The sequence below is a fragment of the Cheilinus undulatus genome, linkage group 3, assembly GCF_018320785.1.
Source record: "Cheilinus undulatus linkage group 3, ASM1832078v1, whole genome shotgun sequence".
NCBI classification, from domain to species: Eukaryota; Metazoa; Chordata; class Actinopteri; order Labriformes; family Labridae; genus Cheilinus; species Cheilinus undulatus.
This window is the reverse complement of record NC_054867.1, coordinates 45354538-45375350: the sequence shown is the minus strand read 5'-3', so window position 1 is coordinate 45375350 and position 20813 is coordinate 45354538. Positions and strand designations below refer to the sequence as shown.

At 38.4% G+C, this 20813-nt stretch overlaps 1 protein-coding gene across 2 annotated transcripts in view; it reads left to right on the top strand.

Annotated features, from left to right (window-relative positions):
- Nucleotides 1-10266: 10266 nt before the first annotated feature.
- The window catches only part of phc2b (polyhomeotic homolog 2b (Drosophila)), a 74081-nt gene continuing 63534 nt past the window's right edge, over nucleotides 10267-20813 (top strand). For both annotated transcript variants that reach the window (XM_041781434.1, XM_041781428.1), the window contains exon 1: nucleotides 10267-10393. The gene's annotated coding sequence lies outside the window, so the exon portion shown is untranslated. The remainder of the gene's footprint in view (nucleotides 10394-20813) is intronic.

Below are 20813 nucleotides of genomic sequence, written 5' to 3'. Positions count from 1 at the left end.
TTTCCTTAGTAATCAGTGTCATTATTGAATCAAAAGTGACTGAATGAATCGGTCCACAGACAGGAATTTGTATCAAATAGAGTAAAATAAAATATTGGGGGGGGCCTCTGCTCCTCCAATAAAAATGTCTAAATGGTATAGTCCAGTGCTGCAAAATAATGCAAGTAAATTCAATTTAACCACGGTAAAAACAGCTCATAAAAAGGGAGATTATGGTTCAAAAACAAATTAGATTGCATAGATATTTGTAAAAATGATGCAACATTTGTTGCTTGGCTAGCTTGTTGTGGGGGGCTGTGCAATATCCCTTATGGGGGCCCAAAATCTTTACCTACGCCCCTGTACAGGCTACTAACATGTCACTTTTAGTTCTTTACATACGTGGAGTGAATCATTCAGAAAAGCATATCCAAGGCATGGCTATTAAATAATGAGACTGCTCTTGTGAGGACAAAACCACATGGTTCACAGTCCCACTACTGTTATATATTGAAGGTCAGGTATTCACACACCATTGCTGTAAGTTTCCAATAACTAATGTCTTTAGTTCACTGCTAGCTACTGATTGAAGTGCACACGCTTTTGCTAAGGCCTCACAAAATGATACACTTAAACTCTGAGCAACTTTCTATAAAGTATGGGTTTCTTTGAATTTGTTACAAAATGTCTTGACAAATTTGCTCAAGACTCAAGATCCAGCGTAAATAGTAATAAAAAACAATACAACACATACAAGGACAGTCCAGTACCTAGGAGACCAGCATTGAGAGATATCATTCTTCTGTGTGTTCTATATCACACAAAACATAAGAATGAGTGCACGACTGCTACTCATATCTGTATGATCTGCCAGCTAGAGGCTCATAGTTTTCTCTGCAGTGTGAATGTTTTACTCAAACTGGGTGCTACTTCATATTTTGCTTTGACTCCTGATAGTTCGCCAACTGCTACTCAACAACTTCAGAGTCAGATGTGGAAGATTTTAAATGCACCCTTTAAACCAGTGAGGAATTTATGCAACCCCACATGCAGCATTAATGTAACAACCCACCTCTTTATGTCTTTGTTGCTTTGGAATCAGCCCACATCTTTTATCTGTATTTTTTAAGTAGACATACCAAAAGGATAAAAATGCATTTTACATTAAGCTACTTGAGCCATAAAAGCTTCCTCCACCATCATCCATCAAAAAAAGCAAAGCTGCAGGAGTTTGAAAGCATTATTGCACCACTACAAACAAAAGCAGCTTCAAAAACGTGATCATTTGAATTTCCTGGTCATGGTGAATCCATTTTATGATTGCACTGTTTCAAACTGCTTTTGTTTGGGGTGCATCACTGCAGAAACACAGGGACACTTATGTAGCTCTCTGATTGTGTTGAAGCACACATTCAACCAAGCTGAACAGAAAGGGTAGCCCATAAATATTCCATTACAATATTCATGCATTATCTACACAACATTAAACCTACTACCATGATATTGTGTAAACATCTCTTCGGACAGTATGTTTCAGCCCCAGTCGAGCAGTTTTTGAATTCGGGGTTACCTCTGCTACAACATTAATATCACGGCGTGCCTGGCTGTGGGCCCATAATGTGTCTGCAGGGATTAACTGAAATGATACTGTGTTCATGCTGATGCTGCAAGCAAGGTATCAAGGGAGCCATGAAAGAGCGAATAATTAACTCAAGGGCCAACCAAATAAGTCATATTCTGATCAATTATTCAGTGTTTGCAGGCCGTTGAATGCGCTCCCCGCTCATATTACAGGCAAAACGATAGTGCCTCGTTGAAACATTAGCATTTTATAGCTGTCTGTTCTATGACAATGCTCGGCTATTTCCGTGTGTACTCAGTGTGGGTTCAAACTTGTGTAATGTTGTCTATTGTAGTCTGAGGACAGCTGAGAGATGGAGAATTATTGCATGATTGAAGACAACAACGACTGAAAGTGGCAAATGTTTTTAACAAAGCTAAAAAACATATCAAATAAGACCCTCACATGTTTGATGCTGTGGTTAAATAAATGAGTTTGGATGGTGCAAGCCTTGTTAATACTGCAAAGTTTGGATAAATGGTTGTACATAAATGTTATTTCGATGAAATTTTGCATCTAAAGAGTAAGAAACAAAACTTTTAGTGAAAATAAATGAGAAAATTATATTATGTCTGTTTTGTGGAAATTGTGCACAGTTCCTATAAAAAGAATATACCTCCTTTAACTGATTTGACAGATCAGTCATAATTTGGCATTTTTTTGACAAAGAATTATGAAAAACCTCTTTAACATCAAATTGAAAACAGATTGCTACAAAATAATGTCAATTAAATAAAAACATGCAAGATAAAATAAGTGATTGCTTAAACATTCAACCACTTCAGACTGACTGTTCTAATTCAACGAGGTCCAGATAACTGGTGCTGATAATCTCACAGTTAGTGAAATGGGGATCACTTGTGTGCAGTGAATGCCTCTCAAGTGATTGTAGTATAAAGACACCTGTGTTTGCAAGGTCCAATCACTGCTTAATTAGTATTCCTGGCTACCATTACACCATGAAGACAAAAGAACACTCCAAGCAACTGAGAGTTAAAGGTTATTGAAAAGTCTAAGTCAGGGGATGGATACAAAAATAATTCCAAGGCACTGAACATCCCCCAGAGTTCAGTTAAATCCATCATCAATAAATGGTAGGAATATGGCTCATGTGTAAATCTGCCTGGATCACAGCGTCCTCACAAACTGAGTGACTATGCAAGAAGGAGACTAGTGAGAGAGTTCACCAAGACACCTTTGACTACTCTGAAGGAGTTATAAGCCTCAGCAGCTGAGATAGGAGAGACTCTGCATACAACAGCTGTTACCCAGGTTCTTCAACAGTTCTTCAAGCTTCATGGGGGTGTGGCAAAGAGAAAACCACTGATGAATAAAACTCATACCAAATCTGGACTAGAGTTTTTCCAAAGGCATGTAGGACACTCCAAGGTCAAGTGCAAGAAAGTTTGGTCTGATGAGACCAAAATGGTGCTTTTTGGCCAGGTGACTACTAAATACTGACTTAAAAGGGGTGAATATTTATGCACTTACTTGACATTAAATACTGTATGTTTATTTACTTGACATTACTTTGTAGAAATCTGTTTACAGAGGTTTTTTGTTGGGTTTTTATGTCAAAAAAAAAAAAGGAAAAAAAAAACAATCCAAATTAAAGCTGCAAGCAGCGATGACGGGCCCTCGCAACCTGTTGCACGTCGGGATGTGCTGCGACCACGGGTGTATGGCAACTGTTGAGTGCCAGCAACAGAGTGTGCTGCCACATGGGGTATGTGGGTTTTGCAACACTCACAGTTTAACAGAAACAGAAGGTGATCCCCCTTATTAAGTTCCAGAGCTTGCCATTACTTTGGCAGTAAAACCAAATGAGCGTGAGGCATGAGCCCTGAAAGTTTGGAAAGCAGCTCCAAAAAATGAACAAATCACTGGATTGTCAGCTCACAGCTCTTCTTGTCTGCTCTGCTTGGCTCAGTTGCTCTCTCTCTCTTTCTCTTTTGCATGCTTGCAGCCTCACTCCCTCTCCCTCTTGTTCACACTCACTCCACAGAAGAAAAATGACTGAGTGGCTGAAAGTATTAACTGTTCTTAGATTGTTGCAATCATCAGTGTGGAAGATAGAGGAGAAAATACAGAGATACGGATGTGTACAAGTTTGTTTCATTATTATCTTCAATGCTTTGATATCTCCTCTCAGATTTTTTTTTACCATGTATTTATGGATAAACAGACAGATACAAACAGTACTTGACTGCAAGCCAAGCACCCTCAGTATTTTATATTTCATGCCTGTGACACAAGCCGAGACTCCTCAGATTCCAACGGTATCCTTGTTGTCACTCTATGATCAAAACTCAAGGAGTATACAGCAGACAACCAGACCAAGCAAAAATCCCATTTGATAATCAGAACAATACATTTCATCGTAAGTTTAAAGTTTTGTTTTTTTTTTTTTAAATTAAAGGTTCTCCCAGTCAAATAAATCCACCTGTAGCTGATACCCCAATGTCTTCCCATCACTTTGACCCTTCAGAGCCTCACAGCTACAAAAATGTGGTCTTTTGCTGCCATCTGGTGTGTCACTGAAGGTTTTGACCTTTATATTATACAATCCTGTAGCTGTAAAAAGAGGGTTTGGATTGACATGATGACACAATTGAAACACAGGATTCAGAATTGTCTATGCAAATATGGAACTATTGATCACAGTCTAAAAGATCTTGACTACAGACACTTTATAATAAACCTAATTCTTTTATATCCAGACTGTTGCTCTCTCTAACGCATTCATTTTTGAAGATATTTTTCCAGTTCTTTTAGTTCCCCCTACCTTTTTTTTCATGACTTTTAATGTTTTGCCACAGCGACAGATGTGTAAAATAACCAGATATAGATGCATAAAATACAGAGGTACAGATGCGTACATGTTTGTTTTATTATTTTATTCAGTGCTTTTATATCTTATCTCACTTTGGCAATTTACCTTATATTCATGGATAGATAGACAGAAGTATACTTTGTAATGTGTTGTTTGCTGTTTGGACCCTGTCCTTAAATATGGTGCAATGCTGTGAAAAGATGGCAGCATAGCCTTAATTTCGGTTCCATTAAGAGAGGACAGAGTTTTGAACATTTCAACATGGAAAATGACAAAAATAGACTTGCTTTTGTTTTACAATTTGGGTCCAAGAGATCCTGATATGACAGATATGCTGAAGCATTTTCAAACACCTAGGTAATATGCACTACAGGGGCAGATTTTTTGAAATATTGTAGGGGGAGCCACTGAGCCAAACAGCCACGCCCACCAACAATCATCCTATCAATCTTCTTATTTCCTAATTTTGGTATTTTTCTGCCAAGTTTCATGGCTTTGTAAGTTTTGTAAGCCTAGGATAATTCTACTTCCTTTTCATGGGGAGGAAACATTCTCCATGGCCACGCCCCTTTGAGGAATGAAATATTTCTAAGGAAATTTTCAACTTCAACATGTCTTCTTACAATATCCCTAACATAGTGGTGTTTGGATGAATTCCTCATGATGAATTTTGAAAATTGTGAAGTCTGCAATGTGCTGCTTTTTGACCACAAAAATCAAAATGGCAGACTTCCTGTTTGTTTTGCGGCATGGGTCCAAGAGGCTTTTTTGTAGAACTTAAAATGATGTATAAGCTCAAGAATTTTCAAAATCCTAGGTTAAACCTGTTGCAGGGGCTGAATTTTCAAAAAATTGTAGGGGGTGCCACTGAGCATAAAAGCCATGCCCACCAAAAATTATATTATCAATCATCTCATGTTGCTACTGAGTATTTTCCTGCCAAGTTTCATGGCTTTACAAGTTTTGTAAGCCCTAGATGATTCTACTTCCTGTTACATGGCGAATGAAAAATTGTCACCACCACACCATTTTAGGTAAGGACTCTTGACCTTCAAATCTGAGTAATAACAACCTTGAGGGATGTCTCTGGGCTAATTTCAGCAGGATTTGGCCAATCTTGTAATAAATGGAAATTTTTTTTAGTGAGCACCAGCCACTTATATCACATGATAAGGCATTTCAATTCAAGGGGCCACCATGGCCACGACTTTGGACTAATGAGAAAACCCCGAATAACTTTTGCCCTAAGAGATCTCTTCTTGCTCTCCACCAAAGATGAAGTAATTTGGATTAACGCCCTTGGACAAGTTCATTCAAATACAACCCCTAAAATATGCCTTGTTTTACCAAAAAATTCAAAATGGCCAACTTCCTGTTTGACTTACGATATGGGTCAAAGAGGATTTTTTGTGCGTCCTGACATGACGCATCTGCCCACATATGTTCAAAATCCTAGGTCAAACCTGCTGGGGGGGCTGAATTTTGGAAATTTTCTAGGGGGTGCCATTGAGCCTACTGGCCAAGCCCACCCTAAAAACATCACTTCAATTATCTCAGCATGCTCATAAGAATGTTTTTGTTAAGTTTTATTGCTCTACACATATCACAAGCCACTGAGAATTCTACTTCCTGTTTCATCCAATGAAGCTAGTGGACTTCCTGTTGAGATTTGGGCATGGGTCCAAATAGCTTTTTTGTAGGACTGATGATGACATATATGCACACCGAAATTCAAAGGCCTGGGTTAAACCAGCTGAGGTGGCTGAATTTTTGAAAATTTGTAGGGGGCGCCATTGAGCCAATAGGCCACGCCCACCTACAAAATGAATATCAATCTTCTTAGCAATCTGATGAGATTTTTTTTTGGCAAGTTTCATTGCTCTAGGTGTCTTATAACCATTTGAAAAGTCTACTTCCTCTTTCATGGCGAACAAAAAATCACCATGGCCCCGCCCATTAACATAGATCTTTGACCATTATATATGTGTAAGGCCAACTCCTTGGGAACAGCCTGAGTGAATTTTCAGAATGATCTGCCCAACCATGTAGGTTCTGCAACGTGAAATTCAGGAGGAGTGACTTTCTGTTGCCAGAGGGTGGCGCTGTACAATTTTTCAAAATTTCAAGTTTGGATGTGTTCTGGCCTGGACTGTTATCAAGCACATGAAATCTGTCTCAGTATGACCATGTATACTAGAGTTATGACTGTTTAAATATTTTTGATGAGACAAAGTGGCGACTTTTGAATTTGTTGCCCCACCGAGGCCACGCCCTCTGACGAAAAGTCAATTTTATTTTTCACAAAGCTAAATCCACTTCTTTAGTCCATCCTGACACAAATTTGAAGTGGATATCTTGGATAGTTTTTAAACTATAGCTTGAACCATAAACCTTGACATTTCCTGTCAGCACTAGGTGGCGCTTTGATCTGTAAAAAATCTGACCATATGAATGGGTGCAGGCCATGACCGTCAATATACCTGAGCAATATGAGTCCAATCGGGCAATGCACGGCTGAGTAATAAACTACTTCCTGTTTACCAGAGACATATGCAAATTTGAGGGCTCGCCACGGCCACACCTTTCAACTAATGAGAAAACCCCGAATAATTTTTCATCAGCCATGTCTCATGTAGCTCTGTGCTGAAGTACAAGTCAGTCAGATGAAATCCCTTGGACTAGTTCGTTCAGTTATGACCCCTGGAAAAGGCCAAAAACTGCCCCTTTTTTTGCATATTTATTCAAAATGGTGGATTTCCTGTTGGAGATAGAGTGTGGTTTTTTGTAGATCTCCCCAAGCCGCACCTGCACACAAAATCTGATGAATTTAGGACAAAGTCAAAGGAGGGGGCTTTAACTTTGAAAACTGTTAGGGGGCGCTATTTTTGCAATTCTGAATTTTCATGTTGGAGACCCAAGAAACATCAAAATTTTCGCAAGACCAGAAGTACGTGCAAAGTTTCCTGCGATAATTTGAATAATCCTAGCGATTACAATTAGGTCCTAGCACCACTCGGTGCTCGGGCCCTAATTATATAGACCATGATTGATTTCATGTGGCTGAGGTGGTTCAGGCATCTGATCAGGATCCTGGGCGCCTCCCTGTGGAGGTCTTCAGGGCATGTCCAATTGGGAGGAGACCTCTGGGAAGACTCAGAATGCGCTGGAGGGATTATATATCCTGTCCTGCTAAGTTTTAACAGGATAACTTCCCATAAGGCTTTTAAAGTATGGATGGAGACAACCTCAGTTAGAAATCCAAAAGAGGGAGCTTTCTTCCAGAAAGAGTTGGCATATACAATAACATCATTGTAGCTGTAGTGATAAAGATAGACTGTTTTAGCTGTGTTATATAGAATATAGAGCACAGGAGCAAATCCTTTGGGGTTGTGCAGCCAAAACAGGTGGGACCTGACTGAGAACATCATCATCTTTACAATTATGACAGAATAAACGAATATTCAAATGACAAAAATCAAGGATTCACACAGAGGGAAAGAGACACTTAAGAGGAAACAGACATGAATCTAGATCCAAGATGCTGGGACAGCTTATGCTTTCTTTTTCAAAACATTGTCTTTTATTTCCAACACAAAACAGACCCAGTTTTATAATCCATTAGGATTAGAGAAGAAACTTGACACGTCTGAAATTTTGCTTTGTCAAACACAGGTGTGACTAACACCATTAATGATGGCTCCATTTCAGTGCTTTTGGAAACAATGCAGCACTTTGTTGACACACTGTGGGCAGGAGTTGTCATGTTATTTTTTCCACCAGTTTATCCTCTGCCAAGACGATTAAAAATGTCAGTGAAAGAAAACAAATACAAATCTGTAACTCTTAAATCCATGTTTATTGTCAAGAAAAGGCCAATTCTTATTTTGAGGCATCATTCCCCTCTATTTTGTCACATATTTAAAGAGAATGACATTAAATCCTATCTTGTAACCTGTACTAAGACTAAGCACAGGGAAATGCCCCCCTAAAGACTAAGAAATTAAAGTAAAAGAAAAAAATGTCTTAAGGCCTTTAAAAGTGCTGTAGAAGGAAGCTTTGATAGTAACAAGGGTGCTATTTTTGGGTGCTGATCCTAGCCTTAGACCAGTGTTACTCAACGCTGATCAACTAAGGAGCCAAATTGTTGCAACAACGCCTTTACAAAAGCTACCGTCCTAACTGAGGAGTCCAAAGCCTACTGTACAAGTGAGGAAAATCAACTGATTTATGTGACTTGCAGTGGATCATTTCCATTACCAAGCAGCAACCTCCAGTCCTCAAAAATGAAGCCAATGCAGAAGTGCAAAAATTCCAATACCACTAGTGTCCACTTGAGGCTGGCTGCAGGAACAGCAGAAGTCACATACACAACACATGTTAAAAAGCTGGTTTTAACACTAGAAATAAACTGGTTTACAGCCTGGTTCAACACACCAAATGTGTCTCATTAGCTTTCGTGTCCCAGAATGCTAGCTAGCTAGCTGACGGGAAGTCATGTTTGTGGGCAGGCCGTTAGGTTGGTCCAAAGTTCAGCTGAGACAGCGATTTCACTATGGAAGCCGCCGTGGACTGGCTTTAAAAGCAGTTTGAGTCCACCTATTGTAAGCAGACGACTGATGTCACACAGGCTTTGTCTTATTCTTTCTACAGTCTGTGGCCATTACTCTAAATTTTGCTGTACTTAAACCTGCTAGCCTCATTCGTGGAAACTTTGTCTGCCATCTTGAGGTCACAAAAGCTCATTGCAGTTGTTAGTGTCCTTTCAAACGGGCCGCCATTCAAACCAAAATGCTACAGCCCATCTTTACACAAAACTGGTCTAGGTACTAAAACTCTTCCAATTTTATGATTGAAACTTGTTTATTTTATGCTTAGTAACACTTGTATTTTTATATGGCATGCAATTATGACAAGTTTTATCAAAAGTAACACTCTACAACACCGCTAAACAGCAAATACTTGTATAAGGACATTGGGACATTATTATTGTTTAATCATTTAACACAGCCTGGGCATATTTTGGAAATAAAACAACAGTTTATGAGTAAAAAGTGAGTATATTGCTTATTGCATGTGGTACAAATTAGTCTACACTAACTTTCATTAGAATGGAATACATTTCAAGGTTGTATTTCTCTGTCAAAGGCGGAAAGATTGATGAATGCAACAGAGGGAGAAAACACAAAAAGGATATTCAGGAGATATGAGATATGATATGAGAATTTATTATTCACTTTTGTATTTTGTGGCACATCCGTGTGTTAGTAAATGTTATATGTGGGCCATTCTACCAAAAAGGTGCAGCCCTTGGTCCAGAAACAAAAAAAAGACATATTTGGCAATATTTAGTTAATTTCTCATGAAAAACAAAAACATATTTCAGATAATTTGATTCTACATTTATAGCAAATAGCCTACTCATGTGTAGGGAAGTTTCTGTGATAGGTGCATGTCCCAAGCCTAAACCCCTAAAATTATTACAGAGCGTTTTAACCTCACTATAGTCATCCTTAAACTCAATAAACGAATAATAAATATTTTAAAAATACAGAAACATTTATAAACTTTAGCTTAGCTTCTGAGCAAACCCAGGCCAAACGAGTTAAAGCCTTTTGTTACCATGGAGATAAGGACAGCGGTCGCCACTTGACAGGCGCATGGAGCAGAGGACAAGAAGAGGCGGGGCGATTGGGGGGTCTGTTGATGGACAGTAGAAGAGGCGGGTCCAGTTATCATACTACGCTCTTATTGGTCAGAATCGCGTCATGTTACCAGTTTGGAATGCAAATGAAAAGAGTTGCTTTGGCCCACCCCTGCTCTGCTCTTTAGCTGCTGCTGGTCTGCACTGAGCCTGCAGGATACAGAGAGAGCCACCATCCAGAAATGGTGTAGAATAACAGGAAAAACAACAAGCGACAGCGGGCAGAAAGAGGAGCGAGGCTACAGGGCTTACGGTGACGGTAAGGCGACGTCTTGTTTGTTTTTTTTTTTTCTTGGCACGCGGTGTCACGATTGGCACGAGGGACTGTGTTTGTGTGTGTCGGAACGCGTGAGGTTAAACGGTCGCATTAGCTAACGTCTTCATGGGGCCCCAAAACAACACTGTTTCTGTTTTTTTTCCTAGCTTGCTTGCTAACCTTCACGGCAGTTTTAACGGCTAAGTTTAGCCTGCAGAGCCTCTTTAGCTTCATCAAAACGCAGAAGTACGGTCACGAATAACAACAACACAAGTACAGCTAACGTTAGCCACTGCTGTAACGGAATTCAGAGTCAGTTATTCACCATCGAGAAAAATAAAGCTATGAATGAAAATAAGTGCTTGATAAATTGTTCCGGGTAGCGCTAACATCTTTTCTTTAGTTATTCTGTTTTTCTATGTCGTCTTAAAATTATTTGCTAAAGTTAGCCAGGTGCTCTCTTGAAGAACTCTGATCCCTTAGGTTATGACCCCCTGACACAGGGGAGGAGTAGCTTATTTTGACAAGTGTAAGTCATCAAAGAGGATGGCCCCAATGCTTCACTAGAGCTTAAAAGTGTTACCTTGGCCCTCCAGTGACCCGAATATGGTCAAAATATAAGCATAGCAATGGTTAAGCCTTCCTCGTGTGTTCCTGCTTTTAGCCCATACGGTCTCGACAGACATAAGATTTAGTGTATGGTGTTTATTGATTGTACTAGCTTGGGCTACAGCCAGCAGTTGCTTCAATAATCTATCAATCACTTGTCAGTTTGTTTTTGTGATAATTTGGCCATTAAGAAGATATTAAGGGCCCATAGTGCAGTTTTTCAGAATTCAGGCATCAGTTTTTGCTACTTTTTGCTTTATACCAAAAGCTAGTTTTTATATTTACCAGATGTTGGCTTTTTTAAAAGTCTCTTTTACATGTTTCATGCTTTGAAAGCTTATTTTCAATTAATAAATAACAATAACTGTTATCTCAATTCACAACCAAGCTTACGTCAAGGCACTTATAAAACATTTATATTGTTCCCAGAGACCCAGTGTTCATTCACCATGACAACATCACTGTGAAAAATTGGGCGACACTACCTTTAAACAGGCAGAAACCTTGAGCAGAACCAGATTAAAGTTGAAAATCCATCTGCCACAACTATGTCTGGATTTGACAGAGGATCGCAAAAGATATGGAAAGAAAGAGATGAGTAGAGATAAACAAACAGAGCAACAATAACAACAAAAACAAATACAACAGATTTAAGGGTGCTTTTACACCTGTTTGGTCTGAACCAAAATGACAGGCATGAAACCTCAGCTGGTCTATGGTCTGGGGCAAATGGCCACACTGGGGGGGTGGGGGGGGGGGTGCATCTGTCTATCTATGCATGTATGAATGACAGGGTTGGAATTGAACTTTTTTTGCCTTCCTGCCACATCAGGAGTAACTTTAGGGCTGTATCAGACCAATATTAAGTGTAAAGTTGACCTATGCTGTCAAAAAGGCCTCCCCACATGCAAATGAATCTGACATCTGAAAGATCTAACAAATAAACGACTCAAAAAACTATTTAGGAAACCATTTATTGTAACATGTAACATATTTGTAATTGATAAGATTATGTATCTTGGTAAATGTTCTTTATGATGACTGATTGTCCTCCACTGACTTTATCTACTATTTTTCTCTCTCTTTACTATTACTACGGACACATATTGCATGTCTCAGTCTCCTCCTGTTGTCTCTATGCCTGTGTGATCTATTGTCAATGTTGTTTATAAAGGTTGAAGAGGTTCTGTCGTAATCTGCATGTGGACGAGGTTTATCTATGAGTGTAAATAACAACCATAAATATCGCCAGTTGTGGGTTTGCTCAGCTCTGGTCATGGAGTCTGGGGGAATGAGCAGAAAACCAGGACTCAGAAATTAAATACATTCATGTAAACAAGATAAATAACATAAGGCTATTTAGTTTGTTTAATAAAGGGACCAGGTAGAGACCTGCTCTGTAGGGAAAGTATCCTTAAATGACTTCTGTTGTGATCTGGCACTAAATAGAAAATACAATTAAATAAGATTGACTAAACGTTCAAGGGGGGTGGGGCACCCCCTTCATAGAATGGTAGGGGAAACACTGTGTGGTATACACTAGTGTTTGCAGAAAATCACCCAGAAGAAGAACAGCGAGCATGAATCCCTAGTGAGGCTGGTATGAACATATCTCCATCCCCGAAGTGCTTTGCCAGTTTTGACACTAGTTTTATTGCATCTATTGTCACACACTTGTTTTAAAAAATAGTTTGGCCGGCAGACACTTGCTTGTTTTGCTCTGTAGCAGTTTGTAGAAATGTAGAAACATTCCTTTTTTGAGGGTTTGCTGCACTTTAATCATGCTTCTATTTGGACAGCCTGAAGTAAGCTGCTTGCACATATTAAGGACACAGTTCACTGAAATACTCCTACTTTTTAAAAACTTTAATCTCCTGTCATGGCTAGATGGGAGATGCAGAAGTCTACTGTTCTTTAACACCACTGTAATTACACTTTGCTGAAAAGTTTTCAATCACTTCCCACTCCTGTGGAACAATATTAAGCTTTCTCTTTGCTGTAACTCTTTGAAATGACTTCTGATTAATTGTCATTGTTTGCCTATGTAATTTGTACATCCTACAGCCAATTAGGGCTGATAAGACTTCCTATTCACAGCACTGGACAATATTACTATTATACTGATTATGCCGCATCAGCCACAGGTCTTTCACACCTACAATAGCTGCCTCAGGTACCCAACTCCTTCTCATTATCTGCAGTATTAAGAGGGTTAGATTATAGCAGATTCTTTGCTCATTCTATGAATATAAATTAGCACCAGGCATAGTTAAGAATCTCAAAGAATTTCCTCTAATCTAAATAGGTTAATTGCAGGGGGATTCTTCCTTCATCTATTTATTAGCATTGCAGACTGTTATAGTGGAATAGAAGGACTCTTTTCAAGATTAGAATCTGTTTTATCGGCCAACTACATTGACACATTAGAGATGAGCCATTAATGGAATTTCAATTATGACTGTGGCTTCCAATGATCATGAAAACAAGCTAATCAAGATCAAGCAATTACTTTGCTGCCTGTTGTGTCGTTAACATTTTTCCACATTTTGGCACTGGCGCCACATGAGTACATCTTGCACCCTTACTTCAAAAAGATTAATATTTTTTCATTTAGGACCTATTTTTCAGAGTGTTCTGGGTGATAAGAGTGTTTAAGTTCAACAGATGCATGTCATGTAGATGTTGTAAAAGCAATGAGTAATCATGTTATCTGTGATCTCAATATCAGTCAGAATAATGGCTGTTATGATTTTTGTCATAATTGAACACATCCTGGGAATTTGACTCTTGCCTTACATTGCTCTCAATATAGACACAAACTTTTACTACAGGTAAAACAAGGACAGGTTAAATAAAGACGGCACAGACACTTAGACACCACCATCTTCCCTTTAGTAAATGTATAGGAGTAACCTGATCCATACCAGTATCTCTCACCCACTTTGTACTCTCTATCAGTGTTAATTTTGGCAGCTATTTTCAATTTTAGTCTTAGTTTAAATCTTTAAATTAAATGTCTTTTAGTTTGAATCACATTTTAGTAATTTCTACCTTTTTTAGTTTGAGTCTAGTTATAGTCGACAAAAATTCAAAACATTTTAGTCTAGTGTTAGTCCACAAAAAGTCCTCACATTTTAATCTTTTCTTCCAGTCCAAGCATTTATTTTCTTGCCTAAATCTGGTACCAAGTCATGGTAGTGTGTTCTCTGCACCCTGCCAAACCTGGGGTCCCTGCTTTCTACAGCTGAGAGACAGAAGAGATACAGATCCATTGTTTTTTGACAGATTTACCCACAGTGAAGAAGTCTTTATTTGAGAAAAATGTCATTTATCATAAAATCAGTTTATCTTGTTTTATGGCTGTTTCTGAAATGAATAGGCCATCACTGTAAGAGGAAAAGATACATACTAATACAGGAGCAATTTCAAAATGAGTTTGGAATTATCCACATATTGGATACTGTCAAAAGTCCAATCAATTGCATCGTTACCTTTAATGCACTGATATATTGCACATGAAAAAGATCACACAACCTAGGAGAATACATAGAGGCTTTTCCTTTCACGTCTGTTATTATAGCTGGCACCTGTTTTAGCATGAAGCATTTATTCAAATAAATAGAGCAGTCCTACATATCAGAATGTTCTGATTTGTTTGTGTCACAAGAGATTGACAGCCACACAGCTTTGTCACGTTTTTTGAGCCTTGTGATCATTTACATGAGAGATGGCTGCTGTACTTTCTTATCTATGCCCACTCTACATTCACAGTCACATGTGTTAGTGATAATTACGATCTCTCTCAAAGAGACATGATGTTTTCACTTTGCAAAAAGAAAATGGAACATACCTTGGCATATCTTCTTTGGCAAGATCTTTGTCAGATGTGCTCCCATACAAGCAAGTTGCCTGTTTCAGGCAGTTAGAGCAAATATCTCTGTCATACCATATGAAAAAGTGAGCTTCAGCTCAGAAATAATTAACTTGTGCTTTCAGAATCACAGCAAATTATGCTTAAGTATGCTGTTCTGATTTCACTGTCGGACTCTATATTTGTAAATAAGAGCGCAAATATGTTCTCAGTTTTTCAGACAATATAAGTTATGCCAAGATAAGACAATACAAGCTAGGCTTTAATGGAAGAAGTCGGCATTTAGGATACTGCTGTGGGACTGAATGGAGCAGAGTTGCCTTTTGTTGCTTAAGAAGCTTTTTATCAACTGTTGACAATCAGCATGTCACAGAGGATCTCTTTAAAGATCAAACCACATGCAACAACAAGGATGTTTTGAAATGGTTTTCCTGAACAAATGCCACATGTTCTCCCTAGGTGAAATAATCAGTGACTGTGTTTATCACATCAAGTCAGACACCTGTGACTTTTGGTGATTACATGGAATACAGGTACAAACATGGTAGAGATTTCTAGTCGTGTGCACCAACCAGCACAGTTAGTGGAGATGAGAGGGAGTCATAGCGATGTGTTGTGCTAGAATGGAAAACAGGATCAGCTGAAACGACTGTATTCGAGTTTTTTGCAAAGGTCATTGGCTAATATCATATATATATATTGTAATTCAGGCTGTCAAAAGACTAACATTATGGTTATCATGATTAACTGCACCCTTTTATTGCATTTATAGATTCCATTTATGTGCGTAAAAAGCTGTTTTTGTGTCATTTTGGATTTTCTGTTATCTTAAAACAGGGGTATCAAAGTCAAGGCCTGGGGGCCAAATCCAGCCCGTGGTGCAGTTATACCCAGCCCACCAGATCATATTTTTATTAAAACTGGCCCACTGGTTTGAGGTCTGCAGATTTCCTTCAGTTTAGAAAAAAAATAAACTTAACCTTGATTATTTAAAATACCCTTGTTAAGTCATAAAAATAAGAAAAAGTAAAAAGTTAAAATAATTAGATAAAAAGTCAGGAATGTTGTTAAATACATTTCTGTTTTCATATTCTTAATTCTGCATCTCACAGTTATGACACAAAGTTATGGTTCTGACTTTTTATTTCGCATGTTAAACTTTTCAATTCACACCGTTGACATTTTATCTTATTTTTGACCTTTTAGATCCTCAATTTTAAAATTTTAAGTAATATTTTGATCTTTTAAACTCATGATTTTGTATTTTTTCTCATGTTTTGACCTTTTTAATTCCTTACTTGACCTTTTAAAGCTCAAAATATAAATGTTTTTTCCTCACGCTTTGACATTTTAAACCAATAATTTAGAATTTTATCTCATATTTTCACCCTGAAGAATCATGATTTCAACATTCTATATCATATGTTTGCCTTTTAAAAGATTTTGAGCCTTTAAACTTATCATTTTGACTTTTTTCAATCTCATAATCATTTACTATCAGTGCCAAAGTTTTTTCCCCCATTATTCATTGCTGGTGAAAATAAGGATTACAGTTTATGGTTAATTGTGGACCCTGTTTGGCCCTCAGGTTGGACCCAAATTCTCAGTTCGGCCCCTGCTGTGATTCAGTTTGACATCCCTGTCCTAAACTAAGGATATTTGACTTCCTGTTTGGATACAGACCTGCTTTTATAGGTAGATCACAGATTATATCATGGACTTATCTGTGGAAAAGAAAGTTCTTATGTGTTAAAAAGGAAATAAGTGAATACTAAAGTTAAATCTGTGTGAATGAGACACAAGGACCAGAAGTGGGCTTACTGTATTTTACATCACTGTGGTGGAAGGGAGAAGCTGACATGGCTTAGCCAAGTGTGCTGAGAGGGACAATAAATTATGCTTTTAATCACAATAAAAAATTAGCACACTAACTTTGGACCTTGATTAATCGCGGTTTTCCTTTCAGTACATCAGAATATATGTAGAGAATACGTCTTTCGAAAGTATCAAAATAACTACTTTCCTCTTACTTCTTGGAGTAGTTTGCCTCCCGTGACCCAGAATCTTCTCTGTTGTCCTTGAATGAACTTTGGATTTTAGGCTGGTCCTCTTCTGGCTTGGATTGAAAATGAAAAGCCTGTTTCTTGTATAGCCCTACATTTTTCTGCTGCTACTCATCTCGGCTCATACCTGACCTATTTCATTTTTTTTCATCTTGGTGTGATTGACGCCTGAGAGTGATTCCTCAGAGACAGCTTTTTGATTGAAAGCCTGGATTGAAGCCAGTTTCTAATCTGCAAGCTTTGCCAGAACTATTTAACTGTGGTATTTATAGATCAGAGGGAGAACCTTGAATTTATTTGTCAGACTGCTGCCCGCTCTCCCTGTCTCTCTTTCTAATTGTCTGAGTGCCTCTCCCATGTTTATTTTGAGATTTCTTAGCAGTCCGAGGGATTTTTAGCATCTCATGGAGCAATCTGCACCTCCAAGGCTAAAGGGGCCTCACTAAATGTGTCTGAACATAAAAACATGGACCACAGCCTGCAGGGGAAGGTCAAGTGAAAGTGTTTTGTATGTTCACAGCGTGAGGCTACGTGTGCTGGAATGGTGCACACACGCTCAGCACACTTAACCTGGAAAGCAGCCAGAGTGTCTTTGTGCTGGTCTACTCAGCTGTGGAAGGCAGAGTCCATCTGAGTCAGATGTCTCAATTACAGCGACCCACCAATCTGGCCTCAGGATCAGAGGGTATCTCTGTCTTACACACTCTCTAACAAAGGCAGTGGCCTGTTTGCTGTTTGGACAAGACTCATCAGCAATCATCGTCCTCAAGGGATGACCCCTGCATCACAGAGGAAGCGCTGCTTGTAGAGCAAAGGATGCTGGGGCAGACTTTTACAGTCAGAGTTCATAGGGCAGGCCTTGTCATCCATTACGAATCAACCAGAGTGGGGATGATGAGTATTGCTGTCTGCTGAGCTGAGATTTGGATGGTTGGATAACTTGTGCTTACTCATAGGTGCATCTAAGGGTTGTTTATTGATTAAGACTGATCGATTGAAATCACAGTGGGATTGGGATGTTTCAGTCATTTTTCAAGCTAAAATGAATAAGGTTGTCAAAAGTTGAATTTAAGTTTGCTTAACTGGCAGTTCCATTACAGAACATGAAGCTGGTGTGCTATACAGAGTTTATAGTGGTTGTTAATATCCAGCTCTTGTCCCTAGTTGAGCCTTTGAGTAAACATAGTTCGTAAAATGTACAAAATTCAACAGCATTAAATGGCACAGTGGGTTACAAAATAAAGAGAGAATGAATACATAACGCTAAAAAGACAACACCTAAATTCTATTAACCAGTACAAATGGAGTTTAAAACAAGATAATGTAAAAAATGAGTACTGTGATACTGTGAAAGTAAAACAGATATACAGCCCAAAGCTTCTGCGAGGACAGAGAGATGGCGTGCAGCGGAGGGTGATCAACGTAGAGATTAAGTAGAGAGGATGGGTGCTGCTAGTTACAAACAAACCAATGGTGCAGGAATAACATGCTATTTTCTCATTGTTTCACAGTGGTTATGCTCTAAAGAACTTAAACTTGTCAACACTTCCTCACAAATGTGAAGGGAGGTGTGGGCTTTTGTTTGATTGTTGCTTGAGTCACACTTGAATCACAGTCCCATCCACTACTCCATCATCTCTCACATATTACAGTGATTATTTTACTAAGTAGTGGACAAAGAAGTTTTTTTTAAGTGCCTTTATCATCTAAACACAATGCACACTTTGAGATCTTTTTTGCCTTTATTTTCAAAGGATAGCTAAAGAGAAAGAGGAAGTATAGGCAAAGAGAATAGGGAAGGACATGTGCCAACCAGCATCAGGATTGAGGTTCATTCCATTGGGGCTTGAGGACTGTGGCAAGTGTGAATGGCGCCAACAGATAGAGCTGAGGACAGTCATGGCAAAGTTGTTTTCTAAGTCACAAGCTGCAGGCTGTCAGCTGAACTTCATATCCCTGCACAAACACTGACTCCTTTAAAGTGTCCTAAATAAGAAATCCAGACAGGAAACAGAATCACTGCATACACCTCTTCTGGATTATTCAATTAATGTTTTTTATGCATTATTCTTTAGGAAAAACGTACTTATTTGCATTTCATTCCAAATATTTGTGTGTATAGTTTTGGTAAATGAAGTGACCCTTTATAATGTAAAGGTTTAAAAGAAAAACATGACTAAAAAAGCCAGTTTTGGGTTCCTAGAGGGTAATTTGTCTTGTCCTTGTATCGATAGGTAGCCATACTTTGTATTTTTACTGGTATCGCTTCAAAATTCAAATTCCATTATTGTGACAACAGGACAACTCAGAATCAGCTTTATTGGCCAAATATGATACAAGGACTTTGACTCCAGTTAGCTTTGCCCTCAATGTACAGAAATTAAACATTAAATGTAAAGAATAAATAAAACTGAAAAAAGAATGAAAAAGTAAGATTTGAACAAGAGCTTGTTTGATATTTTTCTAATATATACTTACAGTATCCGCGTGCGTAGATAGTATGGTTGCAAGATGTGCAAAGGGTGCAAGAATGCTGACTAGACATGATCAGAAGTATAAAATATGCAAGGATGTGGGCAAATTTACATGAGGTAGATGAGATCATTTAAGATAATTTACATAAATTAGTGTAAATGTGCATTTAAGGTGAGGCCTTATACCACAGTGAGCTGTCCTGCAGTATATGAGCTACAGTAGAGCTATGCACAGGCAGAGACAGTGCAGGATATTTTATATTAAGCATGGCTAAGGTTCTTGTGAATTTAAAGTTCTATTTTCTGACACTCTGTGACTGTTGTGTGGTCATCAGAGCGACTCCGTATTCATCCTCAACTCGAAATTCATCTAAATAGATGTAATATTTAAGATTAATCTGACTTTTTAAGATTATGTTTTAAATATAAATAATTACCATCAGTCATGATCCTTTGATCATAGGAAGGCCAAAATTGTGACTGTGATTAAAATTCAGTTGTACAACCCGAGTAGTCGCCTTATCAGAGCATCTTAGCTGGCTTGTTTTGAATGATCAGTGGTCCAAAACCAAAAGTCATTACAATAGCATATTAATAAACACAAGCAAAGGCTACTCACTGTGCAGTCATTAAAATTTTCCGTCAATTGGATACATGGTTTGGTACCTATAAGACATGGTTGATATTTTGTTGCTTGCTTAAAAAATGTGGTGCTGCAGTGTTGCTCATACATTGCAGAAATTTCAGTCTCCTCCAAGGCCTAGTCATAGTAGTCAATAAAGACTGAATGGCAGATCTGGCACTTACTAAAGAAAGAGAAAATGCTAGAACGCTCAATTGTGTTCATAAAAGTTGATGAGTCTCTGGCAGGCAGATGTTGCATCTCCCCTGTGTGAACATAAGTAGGCGGTACTCATCAAACGATAATTGAAACCAGACAAACAACGCTAATGAATATATTCAGCTTCTCAAAGGCCGAGTAATTTGGGATGTTTACATTGAAACTGTTGTTTATTTTTGTCAAATATGTTCTTATGTGTTACACTAATCTTTTATTTAACTTTTGTCATGAATATTTAGTTAATACTTTATATTTTTCAAGCTAACTCTTACGTCAGCAGTCATTGTCTTTCATGAAGGAATCCAGCTTGTAACATCTTTTCTGTAATTTTAAGCTCGCAGAGCATCAGAGTTATTTAGAATAATGAGCTTGAACGCCCTTTGAACAGTAGGCGGAGTCTATTTGCTTTAAGCCCCTCGCTGGACCGCCTCTTACACCTCCCTTCATTGGGGTTGCTCACTGTTTATTCTAGGATATCACAGCAGTTCAGAAGTCCCCCTCTTTAAGATTCAAAAGTCCATCATCAAGCAGCCCATACCAAAATGAGCCAGCACATTGCTTTTTC